The 11,555-nt window shown below is 41.2% G+C and overlaps 1 long non-coding RNA gene and 1 other non-coding gene across 3 annotated transcripts; both read right to left on the bottom strand.

The window, feature by feature from the left end:
• LOC109530373 (uncharacterized) lies at positions 1-10,063 on the bottom strand. Of its 2 annotated transcripts, XR_002171003.1 has the most exons (4): positions 9,930-10,063; positions 8,773-8,961; positions 7,024-7,287; positions 1-1,545 (listed from the first exon to the last, which is right to left on the bottom strand). It is a non-coding gene; the product is annotated as an uncharacterized LOC109530373 (long non-coding RNA). The 2 variants fall into 2 exon arrangements; XR_002171002.1 differs by lacking the exon at positions 9,930-10,063 and having other exon boundaries at positions 8,773-9,041.
• Positions 10,064-11,328: 1,265 nt separating this feature from the next.
• trnar-ucg (transfer RNA arginine (anticodon UCG)) lies at positions 11,329-11,401 on the bottom strand. Its single transcript has one exon. It is a non-coding gene; the product is annotated as a tRNA-Arg (tRNA).
• Between the last annotated feature and the right edge of the window lie 154 nt (positions 11,402-11,555).

Raw genomic sequence — 11,555 nt, 5'->3', positions numbered from 1 at the left:
CCAGTGAAGCACTTTTATTAATGTGTTTATTTCAACATTCCAGAGGCTGGTTTCACTAATTGCTTTGCATTCAACCAGAAATGAATTGCTACAATTATTGAGACACAACGAAAACATGCACAACTCCCCACCTTCATGGAATCACTAAAAAGCTTTTCGATGGGGGGAGGTGGGAAGTATTTTTTCACATTTGCCATCTCATTTTACGATTCATTGAATTAATGTCCACATTTATTTGTGTATATTTGTGCAAGAAAATCGAAATTTGTCAAACAATCTTTTGTCACTTGTTTTCACTTGAATTTAGTTTTATACAGGCTGGTATTGTTTTATGTGATGAAGTCCCTCTACTGCTCTCCTCACTATAGTCGTGGAGGGGCAAGGCTGCTAGGCACATGCATTACATTACACTGTATTCCATTACGGTATATTAAATTATATTAGCTTGTATCGTCGTAGATGATGCGTCTGTGCTACTTTACACGATGCCTTTACATTTTGTATATTTTGTTTCAGTGGATCGATTGCATGTAAAATGTCAAAATTTAAGAACGTTTTCAATTTTTCACAAACGTCAAATATGAAAGCTGTTGACATTTTAACTTTAATCGTGCAAGGCATTTTTATTTTAATACATCAACATTACGTTACACACGCCGTGGATCTGAATAATCCACTGAGCCCTGACATGAAGAGATTCGTTTCTGGACATTCGTTTGGGCCTTCAAAGTACGTGAACGGGCTCCTATTAATGCCTGCATCGCATTCGTTTTTCATTCCTTTAAAGAAAGAGATGCGGTCTCAATCCCGCGTTGACCCGTCTGCGCGTACCCGCGCGTTTGTGTGCGGGTCTATTCATGTGCTGTTTGTTTGGGTGAAAACCAGGCGTCGCGCCACGCCATTCGATCGAACCTTCCTCCTTTTATGTTCAACCTAAAACCGCCCTGCTTCAAAATAAATTAATAAACGAACAAGAAGATGTTGGACCCATTTTAATCACAGGTGCAGCTCCTGCCAATTGTGCACAGTCTGATTCACGTAATGGGCTCCCCAAAAAAAGAAAAAGCGCACGCAAAGCTTGTACAGCGCATTTCCTAAGGCCAGCTTCTTTCGATGAATGAAACCATTTTATGATTTAAATACATTGCTATCAACATGAAAGCACTGCGCATGCATGCCTTTTTCCCTAAACATGATTTAGACCGTTGTGCGTTTATTTCATTTTGTTGTTTTTGTCAGAATACAGAAGTATTCATCATTTGGGACGGAAGGGGGGGGGGGGTTAAAAGCAGAGTTTTATTTATTTTACAATGTTCTTGAAACAAATCACATTGAAAACAAATTGTAAACAGGTTTTGCGGGTTTTTTTATTTGCAGAATTTAAGATGAACACGTTTTACATAAGAAAGTGCAGTAACGTTTTAATTGAAAAAAACATCGTGGTTTGAGTTGAGGTATTATCCTTGAACAAAAAAAAAATGGTGTGATGACTTTGGTCCCAAATATGTGCAGGCTGGAGTTATTCCACTGCTTGTCATCTTCAACCTGGGGACATAAAGAAAGAAAAGGAGCCTTTTCAATCCTGCACAAAATGTAACATTTTTTATGAAACAAAAAAAAATTGTCAATACAAGTGCATCGATATGTTTAAATAATTGCATAACTACGTTCTTGAAAAGGGTGCATGAAGGTAAATAAGAAACATCAGCAGAGTTTGGTTTTTTTTAGCCTCTGTATTTACATGTTGTTTTTCTCTCTTATTTTCTGACTTTATCATGGAGGGGTCTTAAGGCTTTTATCCCCACGGGGAACCAGGCTCAACTCTTTCTCTGTCAATTTTCACCCACTCCCCAATTCACACGAGCCTTTTCTCCCACCAAGCCTACAATGAAGGATTTGTCCTTGTTCTTTGTCCACCTCTGATATCTTTTTTTTTTTTTTTTTGCCAGCTCCTTTTATTTTCTGCAGACAGCATACAGCATATGCAAATACACACTCCTTTATTCGTGAGCACCCCCTCCCCTGAATGAATGCAACCTTAAATGAGGCCACACTTTCACATATTTACGAAGGGGACATGGAGACGTGCACTTATTCCAATCAGCCGGCTTGCCGGTTTCTCAGAAGTAATAAAATGCTTACAAAAAAAAAAAAAACATACACCGCCACAATGGACATGAAAGATGTCGAGCTTTCTTTCAAGGAGTTTCACAAAATGTTATTTACCACAAAACCCTTTTCTACAGATTGCCTCCGTTTGGGGAAAAGTGACATCATTGTATATAGCTGTCATTTATAATACTTGGATGGAATGACAGTGACACCGGTGCGTCACACGCAGGGCAGTAATAAACATGTCACTCGGTCCATATCCTTGAAAATGGAGACCTTTTGCGTGAAATGGCAATCTGGGCTCATGTCATATGAGTCTCCAGTTCAATCACATCTTGGATTATATTCATTTCAAAATCATTTGGAGGGGAAATAAAAGACTCTTTGCCCAAATACGTTTAGACCAAACTGTACTCTAAACTATTTCAGTATATATTGGAGGTTTTGTTCAAAGTGCCAATGTGTTTTTCAGTGTCTCACAAGGAAAATGTCCATCACTCCTTCTGACTTGAAATGATGATTTTAGGAGTATTCTTGTTTGAAATACGAAGGCGCACCATCTGACAAGTGGTGTATTTAGTGCCTTGCAAGCTCACACTACACATAAAGGCTGCTCACATGAATGGGCTTGCAGCTTGGATGAATTACAACAAACATAAACTGCTTTCTTGCAGCTGACATCGCGAGAGAATGTGAATGGAAGTTTAGTGTGTGTGTGCGTGTGCGTGTGCGTGTGTGTGTGTGTGTGTGAGCTGCAGAGCAGTGACAGTTCGGCCTTTTCATTCGTACATTACTGCGCCCGCCAGCCTCTTCCCCATAGCAACGGCAGCAGAGGTCAAAGGCTATGTAACCCCAAACAGGCATGCAGGGACCACCGCCGTCTCCTCTCGCACTCGGCGGCCGCACCCATGAACTTGAACTTATAGCACCGGAGAACTGTTGAGTCAAACTGATAAATGATCACGTCTTAGCAAGAGCGCAGCCAATACTCGTCACGCTGGAAGGAATGATTACACAGAAGTATTAAAGGCATAGTCACCTAATTCTCCTCCCCTGCAGGACCTGCACTCAGGGATTCCTCATAATCCCAGCAAGTGTCTCGCCATCCTTCTTTAAGATACTTAACGTTGAGCTTTGCGCCAGATTAATCCACATTGCATTAAAGGAGCCCGTGTGAGCCTCGCTTGACCCACATGGCAAATCATCCCACACTCTCAGGTTGTGCCCGTGAGCTGAGCATTAAATATTACAGCGTGTTAAACATTCATATGGCAGTGGCAGATCCAAAGATTTGCTAGAGCCTCGGGAGGACCTTCAAGGGTCATAAAAGAGTGTTTTTTTTTTACATGGACAAACAAATGACTCCTATCTATCGTCAAACTAATGTGCTTATCCTCATGTCAATAGGCAACACATGCAATAATATTCTGTCCCCCATTTATTCATATTCATTAGTTAGAAAAACATGACTGTTTTTGTAGTGCTTTAAATGTCATTGCTCTTGTGGAACATGACAAGAAAGACATTCTGTATGTCTAACCCTCTGGCAACATGCATCACACAAACACACGATATTGCAATATGCAACATACGAAATGGGTGTTGAATCTCGCAATTTCGATATTTAATATGTACTGAATGATTTTGTTTTCATGCGGAAAAATAAGCAGTCTTCATGTATTCTTAACTAATTAAGTGCACAGTAATAACTTTTTGTATGCAGAAGTTATTTTGTGCTAGTGTTGGACGGTGATGGACATTAGGGTTGTATATTATTGGTCGAAGTCAGATAAAAGCATACAGTTCTATGGAACGTATTCTACATGGGCAATTATCACGCTGATGAAATTTTTTAGATATACTGTGTAGTCCTATATATATAGAGAGAGAAGAGAGCAAGAGAGAGCGCGAGAGAGAGAGAGAGAGACAGACAGACAGAGAGACACACACACACACACACACACACACACACATTAAGTTAGTTCTACCACAAACTGCATGTGAATTCATTTAATGCACTCGAGAACAGAGACTGTCAATATTTGAATGCACGTGGTGTAGAGAACTCTACACACCGATGTCCTAAATCCTCTTTCCTGGCCAGATGGATAGTCTTGATTGAAAACACTTTATGTTTTCAGATTAAACAGATGTTCGTATTCAATCACCAGGTACCTAAATTATAACATGACTAACTTCACGTGATCTGTCGCAAAAGCAAAGGGAAAAATAGCTACAGTATATGTTACTCTTCTTTGAGGAGATGTGGTCATACCGTGCCTATGCAACAGACCTCCCAACTGAATTTCATGTTCACCTATACTCATTGTAACCCCATCTTGATCGGTCGCGTTTCATTCTCGTCTGTTTGTTAGTTAACCCAATTGTATGCGACCATTTGTTTTTTTCAGTATGTGTGGTTCACGAAGCAGGGCGTCTATGAATGTGTGCAGTTTGGAGCTGTCTAGATTAAGGGTGTTCACATTCAGATGAGGTGAGACATTTGCATCACGTAAATGTGTTTTGTACGAGTGACACGATTGATTCACAATCGACCTTTGTATCAGGGCTTCCCTCTTATCCGGACCTATGTAATCAAGTGAAGAATATATTTTCACCATATATGAATGCAACAATTTTATTTATTTATTTATTTTAACAGATATGTGTGTACCTTACAAAATCTGCATCCGTGTGGTTCATTGTGAGAGATTATCAGTGAGATACATCATTGGGCCTGTCATGCTGGCTGTTTCACAGGCACGGATAGGCTTGTGCCATTTCGAGTCCAAAGGTTTTGCAGGCAACATACAATCAGATTGAGACTATGAATGTGCGGCTGATTTCTAATTGCATTCCACCTCTGATAAAGGCCAAGGAGAGAGTGACAAGGTGTAGGTCGGTGACTGCGTGCATGTGGTGTACTTTGCATGAATGCATGTTGAATCCCGCTCAATTGGCAGAGAAAAACAGCATGGCATCACCGTGCCTTTCAGACATGCAGAGGGGGCTGAATAGACTAATGAACAGTCAGGTGGCACTCCAGGGCCCGCGCCGCCCCCACTCCCCAACGCACACATATCAAACACGCATACACTTGCAAACACATTAAAACTCAGCGCCTCACCCGACCTCGGTGCTCCGTACGACAGTCTAATGTCTCAGGCATCTGCTCATGTCTAGTCTGGAGGGCCTTTCCCACCCTGCCCCCCAGGCCGGGCCCGCTGCGGCACCAGCTCTCACAATTGTGGGAAAGCAAGCTTTTTTGGAGGGGGGCAGGTGTGGCGGGGTGTCAGCAGAGTGTGTGTGTGTGTGTGTGTATGTGTGTGTGTGTGTGTGTGTGTGTGTGTGTGTGTGTGTGTGTGTGTGTGTGTGTGTGTGTGAGGGGGTACGGGGGCGCTTACCAGCTATTGAGAGGGCAGTGAGCGAGAGCGAGCAGACTTGAATGATAATGTGAAAACGCACAACGCTGTTCATTAACACACGTGCACGGCAGCTGCGCACGTTGACGGTGGACACACGTTCACGTCTTCCCGCTTGCTACTCCTGACTGCAGAGACGCCACAGCAGTTAACCGATAGTCACAATACATAAGAACTTAATCAAAAATTCAACCAGGACAAATTAATAATGCTCAATTATGACACTTCATTTAATAATGTGGATATGAATGCAGGTGTAGAACATCCCGACAGCACAGCTGTTGCTGTTGTAAAAAATCATGACTCTTATGTTACAAAATGAGGTCAACAGAACACGAGAAGTGTTCCTCTCGTTGTAGTGCTGTATTGTTGTTCACCACTACAACCTGAAGCCACAGTAATAAACATATTGTTGAATGGATGAAACCCTTTCTGAGTGTAACCAATACTGAGCAACATTACCTTGGTAACAGCTGAATATTTTACACAGATGTGTTGAAATATGACAACCTGTGTGTGTGTGTGTGTGTGTGTGTGTGTGTGTGTGTGTGTGTGTGTGTGTGTGTGTGTGTGCGTGTGTGTGTGTGTGTGTGTGTGTGTGTGTGTGTGTGTATATATGATGAGATTGGCATCTTCATTTCTGCTCATCTCCATTATTTTGTTTAAATCTTTTTACGTTTACGATGGGAATTTCTCCATTGTGAGAAAAAAAGCTTTTATATATATAAACTTTTTTACGCGACACCTTGAGTGTGTCAAGTGGCAGGGATTTGTTCATATTTGGTGGCATCAGATGTTTGCTGTTTGATTTGGGGAGACTTTTGGGAGAGGTTGTATGGCTGTTTCATTATCTTTCACAATACTTTAACATAGAAAATGATCAGTCAATCAAAGTAATGAAACTAAACGGCTTGAAATTGAACGACATCAATGAGTCAATTTACCAAAAATGTTTTTCGACAACATAAAATTTAGGAGTCTATTTCACCTATAAACTAGGATTGTAAAAACACAAGCGTGCGTGCGTGCGTGCGTGCGTGCGTGCGTGCGTGCGTGTGTGTGTGTATATATATATATATATATATATATATACACACTTTGTAACGTGTATGTGCCAGGTGTCATCCATCATGCTGTGTGCAAAGGAGCAGCGTGACAAGAGAGGGTGGCAGCTTTCCTTCAACCAGTGCCAGCTCATTAATTTTGTTTGCTACCCAGCCCCCTTCCTATCACTCCCCCCACCCCCCACTAACTGCTAATTAGCAGGAAGAGAACAGATGAAAAAGGGGGAAGGCCATGTGAGTGTGAGAGTGTACGTGTGTGTGCGTGTGCGATTGGGGAAGAAATAAGGAACTCATCTTTTCTTCATCCACGTTGACATCAGTCCGTGCACTCACACACACGCACGCATACACACTCAGCATTCGTCCTCCCACTGCTCCCACCAAAAGCCAACGTTACCCTACATAAAAAGGATGATGCAACCCACCTTGTACGTCAGCCCAGCCATTTTAAATATCACTGCAAGATTGCCCAAGATGGCTTCTCCGCCCACAGCCAGGATCCGAGATCGGCCAAGGCCTTTGTCTGCCTCCTGGCATAGGCGCAGTGTCTGTCACTGGCAGTGCAGATGGCATACCATGGCTTCTGGGCAAAAAGAAGAGAGGGCGGAGGAAGCGCGACGACCTCGTCCTCTTTTCCGCTGAACAATGCCTCCACCGTCTTTTCAAGAAGAACGGCGCTAATTGAAACTCTGTAACGACAACATCAATCAGGGTTTAGAAAACAAGCCCGCATTGAATTGTTGGTTGTGATGAAAGCTACACAAAGAGAAGCGATGCACGTTTGGATGCTTGATTCTCATACAGGTGATTAAACGTTGCTGTGAACCTGGGTTTATAATTCAGCTGCTCATCACCAAAGCGAGAACGGCGGTGAAGAATCATTCATGGGCTAGAGGTACAAAGGAAGACACAATGGTGCCTTGGAGCATCCCATAAATAAAGACACCATGAACAGGAAGAGGCTCGGACCACAGCCCCTTTCGCATCGCTAATATCCCGCAAGTGAAACGAAGCAATTAGACAGCGAGCTCCACTGCAATAGGTAGTTAACGCGCTGAATGCAAGCTCATCTCACACCGGTGCTCTTCAGGCTTTAGTGGCTCACGTGGATATGGACTGCATCACACTCAAGGAGCAAGTTGAAAAGTTCAGCTCCTGTCTACAGGATGGGGCGGCCCCTCTCATTGAGGCCCGCTCCAATCTATCTCAAAGACTCTAAAGATTCGTTACAGCTTTTAAACACAAATGCCAAGTGTTTTTTTAAACCCTGTTCTGCAGAGGGTCCTACACCACTCCACTGCATTATTAGTAGTCCTGGAAACATTAATGCCAGCACAAAGCACTCGTTTCCCCCTTTCTTTCTTCTGTCAACAAAGCGCGCTAGAGATGTTTTACATTTAAATTAAATGAAAAGATTCACGTTGGCACTTTATGACAAGCTTACACACCAATCTAGTTCATTCGCTGTTTAGTCATTTCCTGTGAATATTTATTAAGTCTGCACTAAACAACGTGCCCAATGTGTGTGTCTTTACTTCTACAACAATGATGCCAGGCGAGCCCAATGCACAACTTGGGATCCAAACCTGTTTAAAACCAGCTCTTCGTATCGCTGATTTGATTAGTGGCTTGGTGATGTGCATCCTCAAAACAAACTTGTGTGAAATCCAATTATACCCAAAGATTTTACACATTCCAATCTATATGTCTGCACACGTAATATGATTTGAATTATTACGGTGTGGTCATTCATTGTGCCATAATTACATTTTAATTATAGTCATATTATTAGATAAGATCGATCATGACATTTTTCAATCCTGGTCTATAGATATTTCTCTACTTGACAATCTTTCTCATGGCAGTTTACAGCACTACTTTTCGACATTACACTATGATATGATAGCATTGCAAACTGTCATGTTTATTATGCACACGCTACACTGTATCCTTGGTTTCTTTTTACTGCTACAAGTACAGTATTTGTCATTCTCATTTAGGTTGTGTACGTTGTTAAGTGCTGTGGTATATGAGTGTGTTTGAATATGTAAGGAAAATTAGTAGCTTACCTACGGTCTGCTTGTTAATCAAAGATATTTGTGCATGAAATATATAGCATTATTTTTCAACTGCAAAATTAAATGAACAAGCACATAATGTAGAACAATCCTTACCTTTGAGGTAAAGGCCAGTCTTCGCTCTTTCTTGCTTTCTCCCTCAACGTTAATTACGGGAGTCATTCCTACATTCGGTTATCTAGCTTTATGACAGGAATTTAACACTCATACAGCTAGATAACCAAAGACAGAAACAGACTCCCAAAACATCTGATTGCTTTAACCACACAGGTTACCACTTATCATCTAGAGGAGGCAAAAATGTGTCAGTGTTTTTTTCCAAAAATGAGTACAAATGGATTTACAGCATTTTACAAAATAACCATAAAACACACAGCTAAGGAAACGAGGACATATTTTTCAAATATTTTGTTAAATACATGTTGTTACATTATAAAGAGCCCACAAAATATAATATTGTTATCATAATCAGGTCACTATTAATCGTATTCTAATCCGCCAAATTAATAATACAGTAGGTATATAAAGTATCTGTAAAACATGCACACTTATTAAAGGCAAAAAAAAAAAAGGCCGAAAAGCCTGGTGGCCTATTTCACGCTAATTAATAAAATAAAAACGTCATGGAAGGAATTGTAATTCAAACGGTGGTTGATATATTTTCTTACGTTAGAGACGTGGGATAAAATGTGCATTTCTACGAATATTACGGGACATCTTTGATGTTGAGGAAATTGCGTGTGAAGTATTTTTCGAACGTCGACAACCTCTGCTTCACACTTGGACGTGTTCAAACTCACGTTGTGCTCATCAAGGTTAGAACGCACTAAAGAAAGAAAGAAAAAAGGAAAGCAAAAAAGGGGGCGAAGGCGCGAGACGTCAGATCACCGTGACCGTCTTTTCTAACTCGCCCCAATTACTTCGTTTTGACTCCATGACGTTTTTTAATAGCCCCATATCTTCACTTTTAATTAGACTTATGTCATTGGCCTACTTCGACAACTATTGGGTTAGGCACACAAGGCAATGTTTCAGGCCAAAAGATTTATATTATTATATTATAAGCGTGCAGTATTATTGAGTAGAACACTATTATATTTAATTATTAATGGCTACGTTTTATGTTTTTTTTTCCGGAAAGTGAGAGCGTACATCATGCGTTCCCTGAATGCCCCACATCAGTAAGACACATGGTGTTAAGCAGGTAAAACGTGATGTAGGCATAATCGTCTCCTTTAAAAACATTCGCTTACCTAATTGTAAGCCCGGGCTGTAATGTCCCTGACCAACAGTCGACTTGAATTTGCCACAAGGGTGTTTTTCTAGCATGAGGCCCAGGTAAATTGTCCTCTTCCATCCTCGTTCATCCACCTTCTCCCTCTCCTCCAGCTTGCGCGCTGTCACTCAAGCCACTCCGGGATGACGTCACAACCAGCTCGCCCTCTCTGACCAATCACAGAGTCCAGGGGCTCCGAAGAGTGTTAAAAGTGGTGGGAGGGTGCTCTTCGAAAATAAGTCTTTTTGTCCAGATTTTTTTTTTTTAACCCCACATTCATGTTATTTGAGGGCCCGATTGCAAAATAATACTGATTTTTGTCTTCAATTCAAGAAGAAAAAACCTTGAGAGATCACATGAATATATTATCGCTTCTTTACTCATTGCTGTTATTTTACGTTTAATCTCATTGAAATTCTACGTGTAAACTTTGAGACGTTTGCACATATTGATTGGAGTCTATTGCAGATGTTAGTCTACCTTTTGCATGAAGTCAACTGGGATATGCTCCAGAACTCCCGCGACAGTGTTCAAGATAAGTGGTGTTGAAAATGGGTGAATGGATATTGCAAACTTTTTTTTGGCTTCCAATACCCCTTTTAAAATCCAAATAATAACATTTGAGAACATAGTATTTACCGGACTCTGATTTTAAAACTAGTTAGTCGTAGATTTGTTGAGTATGCAATATGAGGCGATTATACATTTATTTAGGTTCATAATGGCCCTCTGAATGAAACATCGGCAAAAAAAAGAGTATAACACATCTGCACTATTTAATGGGCTTGATAGTGAGTTCTCTGTTTTGGCTTGATTAAAAAAAATCCAAGATCTACTGTAATGTCATTTTGAGAACATTTATTGTGCAGATGTCAAAATCAAAACTCAGGACTCTGTTGAACACTCTGAACTAGTTGCCAGCCACTCGCAGGTTAGACATACACAAACAACCATCAGCACTCACACTCACAACAAGGGACAATTTAGAGCGTTCCATTAAACTGCCACACAGGTTTTTGAAAAGTGGGAGGAAACCGGAGTACCCGGAGAAAACCCACGCAGGGATGGGGAGAACACGCAAACTCCACACAGGAAGACCGAGCTGTAATCGAACCCTGCCCCTCTGCACTGTGAGGCTGACGCGCTAACCAGTTGGCCATGAGCCGCCCTCGATTGGGTGCTTTCCATTTTATTTTTTTAGACTCCTGTGCATCTCATAAACCAAGTTCCTTGTTTATGTAGCACCCATTGTTTAGAAAAAGCAAAACACACGATGATATATTGTTAGACCAGCGTTTACTTTTGCACCTGGCATTGTATATTCGTAATATAATGCGAGAAACACGTGAGAAAGCATACACTGTCAACAAAACAAACGACCGTGGCAGGACTCGAACCTGCAATCCCCTGATCCGAAGTCAGATGCCTTATCCATTAGGCCACACGGCCGTCAGCGACTGCCAAAAGGCTTTTTAATAAATACAAATAGTTTATTGGTGTAGGCACAAACCTTTTATTGTATTAACACAAAGCATACGTAATTTACACGGAACGCAAGTGAGTGGAATCTTTTTCACAGTCATCCAGTTTAAGTGAGTGGACG

This window comes from Hippocampus comes, unplaced genomic scaffold (assembly GCF_001891065.2).
Source record: "Hippocampus comes isolate QL1 unplaced genomic scaffold, H_comes_QL1_v1.1 scaffold104, whole genome shotgun sequence".
Classification (NCBI taxonomy): domain Eukaryota; kingdom Metazoa; phylum Chordata; class Actinopteri; order Syngnathiformes; family Syngnathidae; genus Hippocampus; species Hippocampus comes.
Note: the sequence above shows the minus strand (reverse complement) of the source record. Positions and strands in the feature narration are given on the sequence as shown.